Source organism: Schistocerca gregaria, chromosome 3, assembly GCF_023897955.1.
Source record: "Schistocerca gregaria isolate iqSchGreg1 chromosome 3, iqSchGreg1.2, whole genome shotgun sequence".
NCBI lineage: Eukaryota > Metazoa > Arthropoda > Insecta > Orthoptera > Acrididae > Schistocerca > Schistocerca gregaria.
In genome coordinates this window covers 110,491,717-110,497,716 of record NC_064922.1, presented here as the reverse complement: position 1 = coordinate 110,497,716, position 6,000 = coordinate 110,491,717, and the positions used below count along the sequence as shown (strand labels likewise).

The window sequence follows — 6,000 nt, the reverse complement described above, 5'->3', positions numbered from 1 at the left end:
CATGATGATTGTAGGTCAGAACCACACTTTCTTGCAACATGTTTTTGAGCAATGAAGATTTTAAAGATGAGTGGGCCAAAACAATTGTTCCTTAAGACACTACAGAGTGAAAAAAGAGAACGTGTGAACTTGCTAATTTGTCTCACCCAAGATTTGTAATGTTTCAAAATGCAATGGTGGGTGACATTGTTTTTCAAGTTCCAAAATGTGTTTTTCTATTTAAATTCTCATCAAGGTGGACGCCTAAAATTTTTTTTTGCACCCTAGTTGTCATTTTTCCTCCATGTGCTACAAAAACAATTTTCTGACAAATTTTAAGAACGGAATATATTATGATTTTTGAAAATTTTTTTTTTTAAATCTAAAGTGAGACCATTACAGAAAACTATTCAATAATACTTTCAGAAACATTGTTTACCACTTCTTCTATTGCTGTTATGAACATGGTGAAAATTATTAACTATATAAAAAAACATAATTCAGTCACAAACTATAGTGTGCACACACTTTATTCAACATGTAAACGTCATTACAGGTATTTAGATTTGGGTTATGACATGTCCAACATGCCTGCCGTCATTGGCGATGAAGTGGCGCAGACGAATAGCAAAATTCTGCATGGCCCGCTGATGTGTCTAAACATAAATGCTGTCGATGACCTCCTGAATGGTTGTTTTCAGCTCTGCAATGGTTTTGGGGTTATTGCTGTACACCTTGTCTTTCCTATAGCCCCACAAAAAGTAGTTCCATGTGTTCAGACCTGGAGAATATGGCAGCAAATCAAGGAGCATGAAAGTGGCCTCTGGGTACCCCAGAGCCAAAATACGGTCTCCTGAGTGCTCCTCCAGGACATCACACACATTCCCGCTTTGCTGGTGTCGAGCTTCGCCTTGCATGAACCATGTCCTATTGAAATCACGGTCACTTTGAATAATGGAGATGAAATCATCTACCAAAACCTTCACTGTGCCATTAAGGAATATCACATTGATAATTCCGTGACTAAACATTGCACATGACAGTCACTTGCAGCGGATGAAGATACTTCTTGATCACGAAATGTGGATTCTCAGATCGCCAATTTTGCTTGTTGACAAACCCATCCAAGTGGAAGTGGGCTTCATCACTAGACAAAACCATGCAGGCACATACTAATTCCCATCATATCACACGACCAACCAGCGCACTTTGAACACCCTAATACAATTGGTATAAAGTTGTGATAATTTTATTTCACATAGCTCAATAATTGTCACCAGTATGTATGTATATCATGCATGTACGTGTTTATTTATTGATTACAATACCAGTGTCACCAGTAAAATGAACCAATTCAGAGTTTTGTGTTACTGATGAAAGGTCATTTACATACAGGAGAAACAATAGTGGACAAAGATTGAGCCTTGTGAAATCCTGTACGTGATTTCTCCCAGTCAAAGAATTTCCCTTCTTAATTGGTCAGATCATTAAATTTAGATGATATGACATCCATTGGTTAGCTACACCATTAATTCCATAAAACCTCAGTACAGCCAGGAGGATATTGATTTAAACAGTCAATAGCAGTAGATAGACACAGAAAATACCAGCTTGTGCTGTTTTGTTATTTAGCACTTTCAAATTTGTTGAGCGAGTGTGGAAATGGCATTCTTAGTTCAGAAACTCTTCTGAAATGGAAACTGTGATTTATGAAGGATATTATTGTTGCTAAGGTGGGGTACTATTCTAGAATACATCACCTCATAAATTTTGGTGTCGGCAGTGAAACAGGTCAGTAGTTATTGACATCTCTCCTAGTGCGGTTTAACAATGCGATATTTCAATCTCTCTGGAAAAATGGCCAGAATTAGTGATGGCTTATATATTTAAGAAAAGGCAGCACTTATTATTGGGGCTGTTGGAAACACAGTTGGGGCTGTTGGAAACTCTGTCAAATCCAAATGAGCTTTTATTTTAGACAGAACATATAATTTTCTTAATTTTAGAAGAAGTCGGTGAGACAGGCATATGATCGAATTTTATGAAAGTTGCTTCTTCAACATACCCCGGGTTTTTCCTCTTTAACTGTTTGTCCCTATATTTCCTACTACAGTTAAAAAATGTTATTAAACATGTTTGCTGCCTGTGAATCACCACTTGTAGCCCTCCCATTTAAATTAATAGTGATGTTTCCAGTTCTGTGTCTTTTTGTCCTCTCTTTCTTTTCTATAGTTCATGTACCCGTAAGTTTTTAGTCATAATTACTGATTTCTGACAATGTGCATGTTTCTTGATTTTTCAATAACTTTCCTTAGTACTTCTACATACTTTTTGTAGGGTGCTACGACTGTAGGACATTTACTCATTCTTGCCAATATATACAATTCTCTTTTCCTTTCACAAGAAACTAATCCCTCTAGTGATCCATGTTTTTTTTATGTGGCTGTTTAATGGCATTTCTGATAAGTGTATTTGCAAAACTATTCTCAAATGATATGAATTTATAATGTTATAGATTAAATTTTATATTGCCATTTGGTTTATCACAAATCTTATCCCAATTCATCTTTGCACACTATTCTTAAATACGTTCATCCTGAAATCAATTATTTTAGCCCATTTCCACTGAATAGTATCTATACTGCAAGGCACTTGTCATTTATCCTAACTGTGCATCATTGTCAGAGGAGACACTAGTTAGTAGGTATACAGTTATCTTCTTGTTATGAGCTTCATCAAAGAAAACACTATCAGTTAAGGTTCTACTGTCTTCATCCACAAATATTGGAAAGTTTATTAATACGCAATCACCAAATGTGCAACACAAAGGGCTGAACAATACAATAATACTGCCTGTCAACAAACTTGGAAGAGAAACTCAGTACTAAATGCAAGATTGAAGACGGCTGGTTAAGTGGAAATCATCAACAGCAAGTGCTGTGACTTAATGGAACAAGTTCATTTCCGAACAAAAAGTTGTCAACATTCATAGTGTTTTACACATATTTTCCATGTAACATAGATAAAAAGATAAATGACAGTAAGAAATCAAACCAAATGTAATTACCCTATGATGAGTCATGTATCATTTATAAAAATTAAAGTGCAATTCAAAACTATTCTGGTGATACAAATCAATGTCATTCAAAATGACATAAATTTGGCCAAAATGTAGCAACATTCTTCAGGGAACAATATAACTACATACACCTAATTCTGACCAGGCACAACTCAACTGGCAATATGTGTGTATTTGCTAGATTTAATTTATCTCAGGTAGTAATGGAAATGGTAAATACCAGGTGTACTGGTATTAAATGAGTGTTTTTTGTGAAAATGAAACACTAATTTTGAACTGAAAAGTAAAAACATTTTATTCAAAGTACCAACCATTGCTTTCTATACATTTGACCATCTTTCTGGCAGTTTGTGGGCAAAACGCCAATAGAAATGTTCGTCTTTTGAAGCAAACCAATCAGACACCCAATTTTCGACTTCTTCGGGAATCGAAGTGTTCCTCAGCCAATGTGTGTCCCATTGATGAAAACAAATGGTAGTTGGAGCGCGCCAAGTCTGGTGAATACAGCGGGTGGGGTAGCAGCTCCCAGCCATGTGTTTTGATTGTATTCTGAACCAGTTTTGCTTTGTGTGCAGGTCCATTGTCGTGTAAAAAAATTATTTTGCCATGTCTTCTGGCCCATTCTGGTCTTTTTTCGATCAATGCATAGTTGAAATTGATCATTTGTCGTCTGTAGCGGTTGGTATTCACAGTTTCACCGGCTTTAGGTCATGATACGCCACACCTTTCTGATCCCACCGAACACAGAGCATTGTCTTCTTGCTGAATCGATCTGGTTTTGCACTCGATGTTGATGGCTGTCCCGGATAAAACAATGATTTTTCCCATTTAGGATTCTTAAAATAAATCCATTTTTGATCGCCAGTAACAATTCAATTCAAAATTGATTTGCTTTCATGTCTTTGAAGCAAAATTTAACAAAATGGCTCTGAGCACTATGGGACTTAACATCTGTGGTCATCAGTCCCCTAAAACTTAGAACTACTTAACCCTAACTAACCTAAGGACATCACACACATCCATGCCCGAGGCAGGATTCAAACCTGCGACCGTAGCAGCCGCACGGTTCCGGACTGAGTGCCTAGAACCGCTAGACCACCGCGGCCAGCGCAAAATTTAACAAATGGTTTTTCGGTTTGCCATCTGTCTTTCATGCAATTCATGTGGCACCCGTTTTCCACACTTTTGGATCTTTCCCATAGCTTTCAAACGGTCAAATTGATTGTTGTGCAACATTAAGCATTGCTGCCATTTGCTTCTGACTGAAAGTATCATCTTCATCCAATATTGCTTGCAATTCGGCGTCTTTTAAGTCTCTTGGTGGTCTTCCACGTTCTTCATTTCTTACATCAAAATCATTATTTCTGAACCATTGAAACCATCTTTTGCATGTTGCTTCTGATAGATCATGATCACCATATGCCTTGACAAGCATTCAATGCAACTCTGCAGCATTTTTTTTCAAATGAAAACATATGATGATGTTTGTTCCATGACTTGATGTATACTAGATATCTTTGGCAGATGTCATACCAAACAAAAAATGTTCCAAAATATTTGTTCAAAATTAACACATGATGATGAGGCAATGAATAATCAACATGTTGAAGAGATTATTCCAGCAGTCATTGAGGGAACAGGGTGCAACCAACTGCAGATTGTGGCACACGTTGGAACAAATTATGCTAGTTGTCTGGGCTCTGAGGTCATTCTTGGGTCATTATGGCAACTGGCAGAGAAGGTTGAGAAGACCAGCCTTGCGTATGGAGCTTTAACAAAGCTCACAATTTGCAGCATTTTCCACAGAACTGATTGTGGCCCTTTGGTTCTGAGTCCGGTGGAAGGACTGGACCAGAGACTTTGAAGGTTCTGTGACAAGCTAGGCTGTGACTTCTTGGGTTTGCGCAATAGGGTTGACAACTGTAGGGTCCCACTAAATAGGTTGGGTGTGCACTACACATCAGAGGCTGCTACTCAGGTAGCTGACTACGTGTAGGGTGCACACAAAGGTATTTTAGATTAGGCGACTCTCCATCCAATCCAGATAACGACAACTGAAGGAAACTCAGAAGTACCTGTGTACAATCAAAAGAAATTCCTCCCACAGGTGAAAGTATTAAAATCCTAATGGTAAGTGCAAAAGCATTCGCAACAAGGTGCACGAGTTTGAAGCACTCATGAAAAGCAGTGAAGCTCTCATAATACTAGGTACAGAAAGCTGACAAACCTGAAATTGATAGCAGTGAGATTTTTGGTGAAAATTTAAGTGTATATTGAAAGGACAGGCACATGAGAAATGGACGTGGTGCATTTGTCACAATGGATAAGAAACTCAAATCCACCAAGACAGAAACTGAAGCTGGATGTGGAACTCTTTGGCAAGACTCAGTATCAGGGGTGGGCATAAAATGATAAACAATTCTATCATCCACCAGACTCATCTGTTGTAACTGAAAACTCACTCGTATGTAAGTTCCCCAATCATATTGTAATAAAAAGTGGAGACTTTTGAACATCCAACAATTAAGTGGAAAAATCAGCTTTGTTAGTGGTGGGCGTGATAAGCCATCCTGTGAAACTTTACTAAATGCCTTCTGTGAAAACTACCAAGAACAGGTAGTTAGAAAACTCACTTATTATGGAATATACTGGATCTAATGGCAACAAACAGGTATGATATCTCTGAGGATGTGTACATCAAATCAGATATCAATGACCATTACGTGTTTGTGGTAACAATGATTACCAAAGTACAAAGGACAATGAAAACAAGCAAAAAGTTATACATGTTCAGTAAACTAGAGGAAAAAATCAGTGGTGTCATATCTCAATGAGGAACTTGGCACTTTGAGCATAGGGCAGAAGCATGTAGAGGAACTCTGGCTCAAGTTTAAAAGAACTGTTGACAATGCATTTTATAGATATGTACCCCGTAGATCAGT

General features: G+C 37.7%; 1 protein-coding gene across 6 annotated transcripts in view; it reads right to left on the bottom strand.

Annotated features, from left to right (window-relative positions):
* The window catches only part of LOC126354013 (uncharacterized), a 114,208-nt gene that overhangs the window by 49,937 nt on the left and 58,271 nt on the right, over positions 1 to 6,000 (bottom strand). The window lies entirely within an intron of this gene.